The sequence below is a fragment of the Mya arenaria genome, chromosome 10 (genome assembly GCF_026914265.1).
Source record: "Mya arenaria isolate MELC-2E11 chromosome 10, ASM2691426v1".
Lineage (NCBI taxonomy): Eukaryota > Metazoa > Mollusca > Bivalvia > Myida > Myidae > Mya > Mya arenaria.
The window spans coordinates 40452874-40471668 of NC_069131.1; positions in this window are offsets into that span (position 1 = coordinate 40452874).

Genomic DNA, 18795 nt, shown 5'->3' on the forward strand with positions numbered 1-18795 from the left:
TCTTTCTCATCACCATAATGATCATGAATATCCACCACCTTGCTCATTACCATCATATTATCACCATCCACCACCTTGCTCATCGCCATCATGACCATCACTATACACAACCATGCTCATCACCATCATAACCATCACTATCCACCACCTTGCTCATCAGCATCACAAACTCTACCATCCACCACCTTACTCATCACAATTATGACCTTTCCCTTCACCATCACTCTCCAAATTCATGCTCATCACCATAATGACAATGAAATTGAACATCAGTATCTGCCAACACTCTCATTATCATCAAAACCATCACTATACACAATCTTGCTCCTCACTATCATGACCGTCACCATCCACCACCTTGCTCATCACCATCATGACCACCACCATCCACCACAATGCTCATCACCATCATTCCATCACTATCCACCATCTTGCTCATTAACATTATGATCATAACTATTCACCACCTTGATCATCACCATCACAATCCACCACCGTGCTCACCAGCATCATGACCATCACCATCCATCACCCAGCTCACCACCATCATGACCATTACCATCCACTACCTTTCTCATCACCATCATGCCATAATACCATCCACCACCTTGCACATCACCATCATGACCACTACTATGCACCAACGTACTCATCAGCATAATGACCATCACCACCACCATGCTTATCACCATATTGACCACCATCGAGCTTATCACCATCATGACCTTAACCATCAATCACCGTGCTCACCACCATTATGACCATCACCGTCCACCACCTTGCACACCACCATTGTGACCTCCACCATCAACCACCGTGATCGTCACCAAAATGACCATCACCATCCGCCACTATGCTTATCACCAACATGTCCAACACCATCCACCACCATGCTCATCACAATCATGACCATCATCATCAACAACCATGCTCATCACCATCATATTATCACTATCAACCACCTTGCTCATCGCCATCATAACATAACATAACTGTCCACAACCTTGCTCATCACCATCATGACCATTATCATCCACCACCTTGCTCATCATCATCATAAACACTACCATCCAATACCTTGCTCATTACCATCATGACCTTTACTATTGACCATCTTGTCCTTCATCATCACTCTCCAAATTCTTGCGTATCACCATAATGACAATCACATTTTGAACATCACTGTCCGACTTTTCGCTCATCATCATCATTACCATCACTATCCACAATCTTGTTCATCACCATCATGACTACAACTATACACCACATTGATCATCACCATCATGATCGTCACTATCCACCACTCTGCTCATCACCATCATGACCAGTACCATCCACCACCACGCTCATCACCATAATACCATCACAATCCACCATCTGGCTCACCAACATCATGATCATGACTATCCACCACCTTGCTCATCACCATCATGACCATCACCATCCACCACCATGCTCATCACCATCATGACCACCAACACCACCAAGCTCATAACCATCATGACTATCGTTCTCACCACAATCATGACCATCACCACCCACCATTGTGATCACCACCATCTTGACCACTACCATCACTTCTATGGTTATCACAATCATGACCACAACCACAATTACCATCGTGCTCACCACCATCATGACCACAATCACCTTCACCATCGTGCTCACCACCATCACCACCACCGCCACCATCACCATCGTACTCACCACCATCAGCACATCCACCACAACCACAACCGTGCTTACCACCATAAGCACATCCACCACCAACACCACCACCGTGCTTACCACAATCAGCACATCCACCACCACCACTACTGTGCTTACCACCATCAGCACATCCGCCGCCACCACAATCGTGCTTACCACCATCAGCACATATACCACAACCACCGTGCTTATCACCATAAGCACATCCACCACCGCCACCACCACCATCGTGCTTACCACCATCAGCACATATACCACAACCACCGTGCTAACCGCCATTAGCACATCCACCATCAACACCTATACTCACCACCATCAGCACATATATCACCACCACCATGCTTACCACCATAAGCACATCCGCCATCACCACCACCACAGTGCTCACCACCATCAGCACATCCACCATCACCTCAAGTGCTCACCACCATCAGCACATCCACCATCACCACCACCACCACCACTGTGCTTACCACCATCTGCACATCCACCACCACCACCTTGCTTTCCACCATCAGCACATCCACCACCACCACCAGCACCACCACCACAGTGCTATCCACCATAAGCACATCCACCACCACTACCGTGCTCACCACCATCATCAAATCCACCACCACCACTGTGCTCACCACCATCAGCACATCTACCACCACCACAGCGCTTTCCACCATCAGCACATCCACCAACACCACCACCACCACAGTGCTATCCACCATCAGCACATCCACCACCACTACCGTGCTCACCACCATCATCAAATCCACCACCACCACTGTGCTCACCACCATCAGCACATCTACCAACACAATCACCGTGCTCACCACCATCAGCTTATCCACCATCACCTCCACCACCGTGCTCACCACCATCAGCACAGCCACCAACACTACCGTGCTTACCGCCATCAGCACATCCACCACCACAACCACCACCACCATCGTGCTACCCACCATCAGCACATCCACCACCACCACCACCACCGTGCTCACCACCATCAGCACATCCAACACCACCACCGTGCTCACCACCATCAGTCACTGAAACATGGAACCGATGCAGTCACATATTGCAATAAAACTCTTATACATAATTCAAATAAATATCAAAATTAATGAAGCAAATATCAAATATATTTATAAACAGGCTTATATTTAACGAATAGTGTTTAAAATTAATTTAAAATATGATAACACTAATATATCTACATTGCTGTAAACTGTTTTTCATTTCTTGATTCATGAGTCTTTCCTACTAGTCTATTATAAGCCACGTGCAAAATTATACATATGAAGCCTCAATATTGTTCAACTTTTTAAATAAAGGTAGTATATAGGAATATACACGAATATAAAAAATAAACCTTTTCTGATACCCATGTTTGGTTAAGAAAATCTTGGGAAAGATGCTGGTGCCTTTTAGCATTTTCACTATAAGATTTAAAAAACCATCAGAAAATGCCATTTTTAGCTTTCGTGTTTTTCTTAAAAAATAAATCAGATTTGTTAATTCAAAGAACATTTTAGAAAATAAATAAAAAAATGTTGATTTAATAATAAAGAATTGAAAATTATGTCTATAAATTTTAGACAAAAAATAATAAGCTCATGAAGAAGATTATTTCAATGGTGGCTGTTTTTTTTCTATTTAAAATAACAAAATTGATCCGACATTTCTCCACAATTTAAAATGCATTATAGATGATTTCTACTTTTCTACAATTTTAATACAAAGGAGTGAGCACAAAATACATATCTTTGTTATTGATGTTGTCCACAGCCTAGTTTGCGAACAAGACTGCCAATGTAGCCCCATCACAACTATCTCCACCGTCATGACAACCACCACCACAACCACCATCATGCCAATGTCTCCCGGTGTCCACCAATCTAAATGAAACAGCTAAGGAACTATGGACAAGGCACTTCAAGAGCTTCAAAGGTAAGCTTAGGGATATTCATTATCCATATCATCATCACCATCATCATCATCTCCATCTTCATCTTCCTCACCGACATCATAGTTGACCACAACAAAAAACATTAGGACAACTACTACAATCATCATTGTCATCACCATCACCACTATCATCACCTCCACCATCACCAACACCACCACCACCATCACCACTAAAACCATCACCATCACCACTACAATCACAGCCACCACCACCATCATGCCAATGTCTCCCGGTGTCCACCAATCTAAATGAAACAGCTAAGGAGCTATGGACAAGACAAGAGCTTCAAAGGTAAGCTTAGGGATATTCAGTATCATCATCGCCATCATCATCATCATCTTCATCTTCATCTTCATCACCGACATCATAGTTGACCACAACAAAAAAACATTATGACAACCACTACAATCATCATTGTCATCACCATCACCACTATCATCACCTCCACCATCACTACCACCACCACCACCACCACCATCACCACCATCACCACTAAAACCATCACCATCACCACCACCATCATCACAACCACCACCACAACCATCACTACCATCGTCATCATCATCATCATCATCATCATCATCATCATCATCATCATCATCATCATCATCATCATCATCATCATCATCATCATCATCATCATCATCATCATCATCAACACCATAGTTGACCACAACAAAAAACATTATGACAACCACTACAATCATCATTGTCATCACCATCACCACTATCATCACCTCCACCATCACCACCACCACCACCACCACCACCACCACAACCACCATCACCACTAAAACCATCACCATCACCACCACCATCACCACCACCACCATCACTACCATCGCCAACATCATCATCATCATCATCATCATCATCATCATCATCATCATCATCATCATCATCATCATCATCATCATCATCATCATCCACCACAACCATCACCAACAACATCACCATAACCACAACCACCAGCACCATTATCACCACCACCATCAACACAACCACCAGAATAATCACCACCACCATCACCATAACCACCACCATCATCAACACAAATACCAGCTCCACCACCACCGCCATCATTATCACCACAACCACCATCATCACCACCAACACCACCACCATCATAAATCACCACAACCACCATCACCACCACCAACACCACCATCACCACCACCACCACCATCACCACCACCACCATCACAGTATCCACCACCATGACTACCACCACCATCATTATCACCACCACAACCATCAACACCACCACCATCATCATCACCACCACCATCACCACCACCATCCCCACCATCACCATAACCAACACCATCATCACCACCACCACCACCACCATCACCACAACTACCACAACCACAATCACCATAACCAACACCATCATCACCACCACCACCACTACCACCACCACCATCACCATCACCACAACCACGACCACCACCACCACCACCACCATCTCCACCACCATCACCACCACCAATATCACAATAACCACCACCATGACCACCACTACCACCACCACCATCATCATCACCACAACCACCATCACCTTCAACATCATCATCATCATCATCATCATCATCATCATCATCATCATCAACAATATCATCAACATCATCATCATATCATCCCCATCATCATCATCATCATCATCATCATCATCATCATCATCATCATCATCATCATCATCATCCATTACATACTTAACCCTTGTACACTGACTATGCATTTTTGTCTTCAATTCTAGCATTATCTATATATTTACCTTAAGATGCTAAGTTTCATACACTTTGATCGCCCGCTTCAATCCAGCTCTCAAGCTAAGAACCGTCATCAGTGAGTTGTCGCCCATAACCAACTCAATTGCATGTGTCATCACTTCGTTTGGACTTTGGACACTTCCAGTACAGTGGACACTGAAACATTGAACTGATCATGCAGTAAATTTTTTAAATAAGAGTTTATATATGTAAAATTAAAACAAGTAGCTGAATAAAATGAACACATATTAAACATATTTAGTGTTAATTAACTAATATTATTCAATAGTAATAAAAATAAACGGCTAGATAACTATAACAAGAACCACCATTGCACACTTAAATTTATATATACATAACTTTTACGACACCGTTCACCTAGTGCCAACAATACATTTAAATAGAATAAATTAACACTTTCTAAAATGTTGATATAGATTTTACGGGACCTGCTGACACAATACAAACCAAAACAAGATCAATCGTTTTCATGTACATATATTGTTATGCGATGATTGGCGATCCGAACAGAGCCGAAGATGTTGTGTTCATCACTATATTTTGTTTTCACTTGTTCATTAAAGATATTCATGCGCATTGTTTATATATTTAAAAGTGTGACAAGAGAGGGAGGCTGACATCATAAGAGTGCGAGATCGTGATTGAAAGAAAAATCGGCAAACAAGGGTTGATGGTTTTGCTGTGGGCCACAGATCGTGTGAAATATTGTAACTAAATAATCAGTCCAGGGTGTGGAGAAGGCGAACCATCCTGCCGAACACCACCATGACTGAGTGAGAGATGCCGCACCCATTCCATGAAACAACATTGTTGCATGGTGAGAGAATCATCAATGTTACTAAAATACACTTACTTTACAGGTGCACCTGTATGTTATTAAGCTTTGCATCTCTTTATTCATGAATATGTTCTGTTCTAGATATATTTTTAAACTCTAAAATGTAGGTGCACCTATTTCATAAATACAATTGCACCCGTACGAAATTTTCAGCAGGAATCCGGCCAGAATTTGGCAGGAAAGTGGCAGGAATATCATATTTACGCTCGTAATCTGGCAGTAATTTATGTGTGGGCAGGAAAGTTATGTACCTGGACTGGAACCTCATTCATTTACGTACGGAAAATATACAATATATTACAAAATTATGGTTGGAAACTGATTCTGGCCGTAATTTCGAACTTAGAATTTTTCTGAAATACTTTTCACTGCTAAAACAAACTAAGATTTACATGACACACGTAAAGTTCTTTTTTCTGGCCGTAAATAGGGACTTCCATTTTTTTCTAAATGACTTTTTATGTTTAATGGTGCATCATCAGAATTTTATTTTATTTTTATTTTTATTATTATTATTAATATTATTGGTAATATTATTTATTTATTATCATTATTTATTATTATTATTATTATTATTATTATTATTATTATTATTATTATTAATATTATTATTATTTTTGTTATTATTATTATTGTTCTGATTATTATTATTTTATTTATTATTATAATTATTATTATTATTATTATTATTATAATGTTTTTATTATTATTATTATTATTATTATTGTTGTTATTATTATTATTATTATTCATATTATTCATATTATTCATATTATTATTATTATTATTATTATTATTATTATTATTATTATTATTATTATTATTATTAAATTTTCATTTCATAAGTTTAAGAATGCACAAAAAGATAAACATACATTCTTACATATTAATGTTAATTGTTCTTCCTTACACACTAGACACTTTTCTAAAGCAAAACTTAAACATAAATGCGCTCTGTAATAGTTTATTGACCAAGCTATTCCTCACAGTACACATTGCTTGGGCTTATCAGCTTATCTAAGCTCAGGCAGAAAATTTCAGTGAGTATGCAGAGAATCAGGGCCCAGTAGCCTAACAGAGCAGTGGATTTCAAATGTTCAGGCGGTTTTCTTGATGTAAACATGCAGCCATGGTGATTTAACCTTCTGAAGATTCCTATTGATTTGCTGGATCTCTCATGGTTCAAAATGTATCTTAAATTATATGTCATTCATTTTATCCTATTTGTTACATAATTATGAGTCTTTTAAAAGGTTATGCTATAGATAAGTAAAATAATGCTATTCCCCTCACTGTGAGTCCATGACACATGGTATTTCAGATCGTATGTGTATACAAGAAAACATGGTCATAACTTTTGTATGTGGAAAAGGCAAATGTTTGAATTGAGTGTATCATTAAGTCATATAAATGTACATGCATGATACATTGAAAACTAAAAATTAAAGTATATAACTAATTTAAATAACTATTAACTTGAGAAGTTGTAAGTGACAAGTCTGACGGTAAAATTGTGTGTTTTAATTATGTTTTCTGTATATGTATGTTATTCTTTGTTAAAATGCTTGTAGATGGCTTAATATTCAATGGTGAGGGAGAAAACAAGATCAGTAACAGTTGGAGCATATAAAGCAGACCTTACCCTCATAGAAGGTTTGTGAAGGATTGTATTTATACAGAAAGAAGTATATCTATATTGAATTTAGGGTCTTATAGTTTTAAAGCAGTATTGTTACTCATGTAAAAACAACAACATCACATTTGTGATGAGTAACATTTTTATGTAGCGGGTAATTAAAATGCAGACTATGTTGATTTGAATGTTTGCATTTGTGTGTTTTGTTGCATGTTTCTTGCGATTGCCCAGAGCCATAAAACAGGGTTTGACTGCTGGGCATGTCCTTGTTAACATATCCACCAATCTGTATAAGTCCCGGTGGCTGTGTGGACTAGTCGGCTGTTTTCTAATATTTTCTTGACTTAACCGGCATGTTTCAGATGCATTACCAGGAAAACTTATTTTTGGTCCAAAATCATGAGCAAGTCACTTTTAGCTGTGAGGATGATAAAATGTGCTTGAGAATGTATAAATTGGTTAAAAATGATGCGTTTTGATACTAGTGGTAAAAGAATTTTACATGATATTAAATTTTACTGATGATTGGGTGACGTCATAGTTGCTGGACATAATTCATTTGGATCTGACTGGCCCTGGGCTTTAGGGCTGAAGCCCCCCCCCCCCACGGCGCTGGGCTCAAAGATATGCTTAGGGGAGGGCTGGTCTTTTTCCTGACAAATGCAGGGCTGATTTGACCATTTTCTTGCAGTGTATTCTCTTATCACTAGATCAATACATCATGGTTTGTGACAGTCATCTGGTCAGTAGGCCACTAATCCCTTCCCGGGGGGGGGGGCAATTAACGTTGTCTAGAATACTGTGACATTGTTAAAATTCAAATTAACCTTCTGAACAATTAAGTGTATTCGCAAAGGATATAGTTTTAAACTGAATGAGTTAATGAATGAGCTAATGAAAGCATAATTGAAGTACATTCTTGTTCTGATTTTGTTGTGAACTGTTAAACTGCTTAATTGTGAATATATTCCAAGTTTACAACATATATATATATTATATTTTGATATCAATGACTCATGTTTTGTTGAATAATCTATGTTGTTGTTGTTCTTTAAATGTTATAGATGTATTGTTGTTGAATGTTTATTATATAGTTTAAGGTCTCATACTTTAGATAATTAAATATGTTCATACTTTCTGCAGGCATTGTTATATTCAATGATGAAATGGTGCTAACAACGTCAGCTACAGGGAATTTATATTTATTTCAAACTGCTGTGAGGGTCAAACCATATTTTCGGGGTTATTTGCAGAACCTTGACATCTAAAATATTCACAATGCTGTTTTACATATTAAAATAGTAAAGTACAGGTTGATTGCCAGATAACTGTGATCAATAATTTTCAAGTTAAGGTTTGTTTAACTTGTTATGTTTAAAGTTGGAATCATTATTTTGTTCTGTAACTGCTTGTATGATATTCAGTATTTAAGCTAAATAAGTATATTTATTGAGTTTGTAATTATGTGTTTTCTCAAACATTAAAATATTAAATTTGCTTTGCATTGCCTTAAGCTGACTTGTGATGCACCTTAATGATCTAATTGATCGTAGTCATAGTATGTCATATCAAATCAATGTTGCCTTTTACACTTGTTTATTTAAGAACCAAGAGGGCCCTGAAGGCCCTGTATCCAATTCAAGGTTTTCTATGATTTGACCTAGTGCCCTGGTTTTTGACCTCTAATTACCCAGTTTCAAACTCTACCTAAAGATCATCAAGAATAACATTCTGATTAAGGGTCATGATCATATGGTCATAAATCGTCCACGATTTTATTGAGAGTAACATTCTGACAAAGTTTCATTAAAATTCTGACCAAGTTGTGACCTCTAGAGTGTTAACAGTCAAATTATGGACGACGGACGACGACGGACACAGGGCGATCACAATAGCTCACCTTGAGCACTTCGTTCATTAGCAGTTTCTGTAGTTGATAACATACTTAGAGCCCGTCTAAGGCAGTGCCTTATTTCATATTATCATACTGTGTGAAAACTTGCCCCCTTAACGATTTTTGTATCAAGCTGTGGGGCAGCTGTTTCAGCTGAACTAATTCTACTGAATTATGAGCGAATATTCAACTACTTCACGTTAAAAAGTTAGCAACGAAGTAGTTCATCATATTAAAAAACTCAAACCAAGTCTTGAACAATCGACCCATTGTTCAATCATTTATTTCATATAAAAAGCTAACCTTAATTATCCACCATTGTGCCACCAATGATGTGTTTCTGGTTGCGTCTCTTCAGCCAACTCTGTTGGAAAGGTTTCACTTTCGGTTAGATGGAGCGACACTTCCGGTACCGTTTGCGCTGAAACATTGAACCTATATATGTATATTATGTATATTACCTTGAGCACTTCGTGCTCTTGTGAGCTAAACATAGAGAAGAAATAAAAAAAGACTTCTTCTCATCTCCCTCATTGGCGAAAGAGATTGTTTGCGCACACACACAAAAAAAACTCTTGATCTTATGATAAAGGTAACACACTTGTGGACATTTTGCTTTTTGCCGTTTGACAACAATTGAAAGCAAAAAATAGCAGCATCAAACCAGTAGAAACAGTTCGGGATATTCGTACAAATCATTAAAATTACCAGCAAGCGAAGTGCAAGGAAAACACACAACATACCTGCAATCCCGAATACAACCATTACGAAACGTCCATCTTGTCCCGGTTCCCACCTTCACCTGACCAATTTAAATGCAAGGCTGAATTTATCGCTCCATGCATTCACACCTATTCGACACATGTCCAGGGGCTAGAATGCATATTATTATAAACTAGTGTCTATTTTGCTTCAAAACTTTCACTAAGAGTGTGGACGCGCTGGTCATGCACGGATTTCATGAATTATATATAGGGCCCGTGACCCCCCCCCCCCCTCCAGCGGGCCGGCTAGTAATGTTTTTTGGGGGCACATCTTTATTGATTTAACTGTACAAATACGTTGTTTTGTCACAATTTAAATTGTATGTAACCATTTGAACAAATAAACAACCTGTTTATCAAGAATAATATAGTATACGAAACGAAAAAGTATTTTGAAAAATGACATCGGGCCCCGAGCATTCGATAAAAAAGAATCGGCGCCCTTTTGGGGATTTGTTGTCAAGTTGTTTTTATTTCAGTTAACTTATGCTACGTTTACACTATGTTCCAGGTACCACCGTCGAGAAAACGGGATAAACGTGAGACAGCGCGGGGGAACGAGATATGCAAACGTGACAGACCGTTATTGCCGTGCATGCCGGGCCAAAATTTTAAACTGTCAAAACATTTGCCACGGCAGCCACGGTGAGGATGATACACGTAGTAGGTCGTAGTAAAACGGGGTTAACGTAATGACACGTGGCAGTACGTGACAGTACGTGACAGTACGTAATAGGCCGTTACACAACTTATAAATCGTCCGTAGGGGGGCGGGAATCATATGTAACCCCCGGCATCTGAAGTTCCTTCCCAGTTTTGTCACGTTGTGCTTCGTTTTGTCACGGTTTTCACGGCAAGCTAGGGTGAACGATAGCCGTTTCGTTACGTTTCATTTGCGGTGAAAACACAAAATCTTCTTCATCTTGGGAATTCATGTTTACTTGTCGAAGTATTCTTATACAGTGATACAGTGATTGCTGTTGTTTGCGGGATTTTATTTATACCGTGGACACAAACGTAATCCAAAGTTCTGCGGTGTTCGCGTTCGATAGGAAGCCTTGACAAAACGTGGAAAACGCATCAGACCTGGATAAAGACGTGAACAACGTGAGGGATCCCATCAGAACGTATCGGCCCAGGACGCAACGTACATGCATCCCTGGTAGACCGCGCCCGGACCGTAGTGCGCCTCGGACGAACCACTTTTTCGCCCCTACGGCTTGTCACGGTTACCTTGATAAAACGTGAGGAAACATAGCACAACCTAACAAAACTTGTTTATGGAGACAAAAATGGCCAAAATCACACGGCGCAATACGTTTCTGGCAAACGGGGCTGCCGTGGCCACCGAAAACATAGTGTAAACGTAGTATTAAATTTATAACAATGACATCCGAAGTACTGCAGTATCGTTGAGTGCAATCAATATGATGTAGTGTATGTTTATATAGCACTAATTTTTAAGCTTAACTACGTGTGTCTGAGGTGGACGAGTGTTTAACGACTTAACCTGTTAATCCGTCGACCCTGGTTCGATTCCCAAAAACGGCTAGATACCTTTATTGTATATTGAAAGGTTTATCTCGGTTAATGATATCTTTTAAATTCAGTTTATCTGCCTAAAATTATTGACAGTGAAGACAAATGTTAATTCCATGTCACTATATGATTAAAATAATGCATTCTAAAAAGTTTGATATGTTTATAATTAGTTGTGCCCTCCCCCATTGAGAAAGTCCTAGATCCACCGCTGGCCTGTTTTATATTTTAATACACCATTCCCTTTTTGTGTGCAATAACTTCATATTAATTAGTTGAATCCGTTTAGTTGCAGCGTGTAATGTGGACCATTGGCAGAATGTAATGTGGACCATTGGCAGAATGTAATGTGGACCATTGGCAGAAACATGTATAGTCTCGTTACCGTATCAATTGTAACTTTCTCGATACCAAATTTAGATAGTTCTCAAGATACCGCTACCAGAGTCTTGTATACCCGACCTCCTCCAGGGGGATTGACTTCGAAGCAAGTGATTAAGATTGCGTTTAAACATATCTGTTCTACTTCTTTGGAGACCAAATGTCCCTCCTCCAAGTCACTTAAAGGGGCTGTATTCCGTATGATAAAATTGTGAAAAAAAAAGAAAATTGTCTAAAGCTGTCATAAACTTGGAATTAATGTGTACAATGCATTGAAACTTACTAACTGAAGTACCACAAAGTTACAATTTATTTTACGTTTAGCAGTTATTCAGGAGAACTGATATTTAGGCTGGAGAATAATTTGGTTTTGTTTACAAACAGTGTATTATCATCTTTTATTACTCATCTGAAATGATTCTGGTCATGTATTTTTAATAGAAATTGAGATCATCCTATAGAAATAAAGCGTTTTCGCAAATAGAAACATTCTAAAAACATTTAACGCCAATCATTGTGAGATTTTATGAAATTTCCGATTGACAACACTGACTTATAACATTATTTTTACCTTGTCAAGAGCATCCGAATGTTGTTTTTGAAATTATTGCAGAAAAAATAAGCCATTTTGACTACATATACTTTAATTTTTCATTAATTGTACAATACAGCCCTTTGCTAAACAAAAAAAGGAAATATATAAAAGATCTGGCACCAATATCATGAATATACTTAAGTCAAATCTCAGTCTAAACTCATTTTCCAAATTACAGTTTGGCATTATAAAAAATACTAAAGTTTTACTACTTTTAAAAGCACATATGCACATGCATTGTGTCTATTAACATTATTGTTCAATATTAAAAAAAAAAATTTCTACAGCACAAAATGTACTTGAGTAAAACTCAAAAATAATAAATTTGACTCAAGTACAATTTTTTCTCTCAAATACTTTTTTCATTTAAAATATTGACCAAATTCTTTTATCAACATAATAAATGAGAGAATGCAAATTTAAAAGGGTAAAACATTTGCAATTTTGAATCGTATGATGCTGTAATTTGATAAAAAAAAGTTGAGACTGAGATAGATTAACTTGAGTTTTTCCGTGAAATTGGGGCCTGAATCGTACAAAATATGTTATCTTTACTTTTCGCCCATTATTACGTCGACCAACGTCAAAGAAGACTGGCAAGCCAACTCATTCACACTATTCATCGAATTGCGGTAGCATAACAACGCATAAAAAACAGGCCGGTGATGATGTTGTTGTTGTTGTTGTTGTTGGTATTGTTGTTGTTGTTGTTGTTGTTATTTCCCAGTTGTATGACCCTCCCGCCTCTTTACGAGGACATCAGGTGTGGACATACCAGCTTTACATGGTGAAGGAAGACCTCAGATGCCTCTCCGGGCAATATTCAGGCTCGAGCTGGTCCTTTGGTAGAACCACCGACGTTCCGCAAGCTAGCTCTTGACCGTGAGCCTCGTTGGCGCAATGAAACTTAACGCTTAATAAAACGGATAAGTTTCACCAAAGGGATATTGTTTCGCCGTATCAAACCTTTGCCAATAGAAACAGATGACCAAATGGAATCGGGATACATAGAGAAATCCTTTTGCAACTTTCAAGGTACACGGTAGAACATACTTCACATACATTACATCATTATTCAATCTCACCAGTTGGACAGTCTACATATGAATTATATCATACACAATATTGCAACTTATCATACATTGCTGCAATTAATTCACTATATATCCACGGTTGGAATGTCATTCACAAATCTATAATACTTTTCATTCATAGAAAGGTGGTTGCAGAACCAAATAGCACGTGGGTGTCAAGTCATTGAGTACATACAAAAACACGAGTTAGCTCATGATATTCACGACTGGATAAATTTCACTCCATCTAACTTCTGTTATACAAACACTCGGACTGTTGCGAACTACTTGTTAAATTTTATAACAAAACGTTTTATATAAACCTTCTAGATTTACCATTAATTGCAAAATAGTTCACTACTACTGACTAACAATCATTTATTTCTTGTTCACATTTTATTTAATGCTTCTAATTAAATTATACCTGTTTGCTAGAAAACTGTTTGTATGCTTTAGGCATTATTGCCTGAATGCGTTAAAAGTTGTTGATGGTGTTGTTGTTGTTGTTGTTGTTGTTGTTGTTGTTGTTGTTGTTATATATGATTCATCGTTGATAAAAACGGAACCTCAAAACTAAATTAAAGTCGATTTTGACTTTTGCATCGCAGCCGACCCTTAAGTCTTATTCACTTAAAATCACAGATGGCAGGTTGAAATTTTTGAATAGACAATTTGCTACAAACGTGAGTTTGTATAATGTGTTGAAGGTTCCATTGAGCTGACCTTATTCGATCAGTGATTGATAGTGTTTATTTTCCAAAGAATGGTGAACTTCACGCTTATGTAATAAAAACGAATTTCGATCTCGTGTTGGTTAAAAGTGATCTGATGTTTCATCAAAATTAGAAGGTTTTTTATAGTCTACTTAACAACAGTTAAAGATGCACTCTTACTCCCAAATAAGATTTATCACAATTAATACAATAGACTTAACAACAGTTAAAGATGCACTCTTACTCCCAAATTAGATTTACCACAATTGTTACAATAGACCAAAAAGAATGAATAAATTGAACAAGAGCTGTCACAGAGACAGCGCGCTCGACTATTCCGCCGCTTTTCAGTGTAAGGATTGAGAAGTTTTGACGAAACATACACGGATCACTGTTAGATTAGATTTCAATGCAATACATGATGTGCGGAGATATTAACATAAATGTGGTTACATGCAAAATTTTAACCAGAATTTTTAAGTGTAATAATAAAGGGCCATTATTTGCAAAGCACAGTTATCTAACTTGATTATTCAATTAGGTTGGGTGGTTGAATACCATTGTATAAAGTCTCAATACAATACATCAAGTAGTTGCTGAGATATTATCCTATGTGTGCTAACATGCAAGACCTTAACCAGAATTTCTAAGGCGCATACTAAAGGGGCAAAAATTATATAATATGAAAGATAGAGTTATCTTACTTGATTAAATAAGAAGGTTAAATGGTTGGGAGCCTGTGTGTAAAGTTTCAATGCAATACATGGATGTATTTGCTGAAGCATTATTAAAAGTGGTTACATGCAAAACCTTAACCAGAAATTCTATGTTGAATAAAAACGGGGCCGTTATTTGAATTTAATGCAAACTAGAGTTATCATACTTGGTTATTCAAGTAGATTGGATGGTTGAGTACCATTTTAGTCTCAATGCAATTCATCCAGTAGTTGCTGAGATATTAACCTATGTGTGCTTACATGCAAAACCTTAACCAGAATTTCTGAGTCAAATAATAAAGGGCAATTAATTGCTTTAAATGCAAACTAGAGTTATCTAACTTGGTAAATTAAGTAGGTTGGATGGTTGAGTACCATTGTATCAAGTCTCAATGCAATACCACAAGCAGTTGCTGAGATATTAACCTATGTGTGCTTGCTTGCATGCAAAACCTTAGCCAGAATTTCTAAGTCAGATAATAAAGGCCTATTATTTGCATTAAATGCAAACTAGAGTTATCTAACTTGGTTAATTAAGTAGTTTGGATGGTTGAGTACCATTGTATCAAGTCTCAATGCAATACCTTAAGCAGTTGCTGAGATATTAACCTATGTGTGCTTGCACGCAAAACCTTAACCAGAATTTCTAAGTCAAATAATAAAGGCATATTTTTGCATTAAATGCAAACTAGAGTTATCTCACTTGGTTAATTTAGTAGGTTGGATGGTTGAGTACCATTGTATAAAGTCTCAATGCAATACCTCAAGTAGTTGCTGAAATATTAACCTGTGTGTGCTTGCACGCAAAACCTTAACCAAGGGGTGACGCCGACGCCGAAGCCGACGCCGACGCTTGGGTGAGTAGTATAGCTCTCCTTATTCTTCGAATAGTCGAGCTAGAAAATGCTTATGAAGGATACCGAGATTGATTTGAAAGAAAGGTACTGAGAACAAGGTATTTCTACCATATGAAACAATAGTAAATCACAGTAAATCTTTTACCACTCACCAATCATTTAATATTTTTCGCGTTTTCTGCTATTGAATACACGGTTACAATCTTGTAATCAGTAATTAATAGTTTCCATAAATGCATTATTTAGTATGTAGTGAAAGATTTATCACTCAAAACTAATGTTTGTGAAACATGTATAGGTAGTGATTTTGAATAAGAGTGTCACTTTAAATATGTATGTTCATTGTTTTACAATAATAGAGAGGTTTTATGATTCACTTGTACATTCGTTGAAGTACACATACATTCAAAGAAAACGCTACACAGATTGGTCCCGTGCCATTTCGTGGTAATTTTGTTTTGAAGTTGCATAACCAATTAGTTTTGATAGCGCGCCATACATACATGAAAAAAATGCATAAATAGTCGTTTTTACTCAAGACCTAATGTCTTACACTTTAGTGAAGTTTTAAATTGTTAGAACCCGGATACCTTAAGGAAAACAGCATTTTTGTTAAAATCTTAGTTAATTACTTTAAACGAATCTGATCATGTATTTCATAGTTTTTCATTTGATATCTCATAACTATATCGACTGTATTGTATCCTAAGTCAAATAAATGAATTTGTTTTGTCATAAAAAATAAATAATACTACAGTGGAAACTCACTAAACCGGATCTCCACAAAACCGGAATCCTCGGGATACCGGACTTTTTTTCAGTGTCCCGGTTTTCCCCTTCTATTTTTAATGAAAAATAATCCCAACAAAACCGAAACCTCGGAATTCCGGATACCGGACAAAAATCGAGAAAAATTTGTTAGTTGTCAACGTAATTTTACCTCACAAAACCGGACGTATATTTGTTCAAACATGTCAAAATGAGTTTGTGTATTATGAATTCGCGAATCGCGTGTCTCGTTGACACTTTGTTTTGACAGCCGGTGCGTTGTTAAATATTGCACCTGTGATGTTGTGTTAACTCGATAATCGAAAATGATGATTGCGCTGTGGATTGACTGCCGCGCGATAATCAAACGAAAATTAAACTGGTGAAAAGAAAATTTATTGAAACATTAAATTACGCGAGTTGTTTTATTTTAAGACTTGGAAAAAAAGATGATTATAAAAACGCAGAAATCTAATTTTTGTCAGCGGTCTTATATAACTGGTTTCCATGGATTTTCGCAAAAATTGGCGAATGTCCTTTTTTAATTAAAATAACTTTGATGCATGTTTTTCCCACTTTCCTTTCGTATTTACTTCTTCCGTCAAAACCTTGTTCTGTAGGCTATTTATTATAGATTTAAACATGTCATCGGGTTTCACACATGTTTTGATTATTCCCATACAGTGGACATAAGCTTCCGGTCCGAAATATTTCATGCCATGTGTTCCCCTCTGCTGAGCATCCTAACTTTGCCATCTCTTTTCGTGGACTGATTTTGCGATTGACCAATATGTCCTTCCGGTGTTTAATGCGTGACACGAATGTATAGATTTTTTTTCCAAACGCCAGAGGAACTGATGTTTTAAACTTGTCGGCGAATACAACATGATCATCCTGTGATGTTTTCTCTTCAGTTCTCTACAACTGTTTGAGTAAACCCTACTTCTATCTTTCGACTTAAGTACGCCTGGTAATTCCTGAGATACCCCATGACACACGGAGCACCAACATGTCTTGAATGGTGACCGTGACTTTTGATCATTGCTTCATCAACAGATATGTATTGATGCATGTTGTATTAAGTCATGCTCCTTTCCCATACATCTCTCATAACAGGAGTCACTGTGGTTCCAATGTAACCTTGATGCGACCTTGTGATATTTGTCCGGTTGGTTAATTGTCTATTGCAGTGGTATTCATGGCAACTGTGACAGCTATTTTGTAATGGATGTTCTGTTGATACATTTGCAGTCACTATGGTTTCCATGATAACTTTATAGAGATCACGTAATAGATGTCCGGTTGGATTTATAAGAAAGTTATAGCATATATTTCAACAGTTTTAAAAGGAAGCGTAACTAGCGTTTAATGACCTTCAAAGGCAACGTCGCCTTTGAAATTGGTTGTGTTATGTTGATTACGTATTATGTTTATACAGGAAATACCGCAAAAATTGGCTCCTTCCAAGACAAAAAATAAAAAAAAGTTGTCAACACGTTCAATCTGTGAGAGTGCAGCTTTAAACTACATCATTTGCCGTTGGCTAATATTTTTTTCA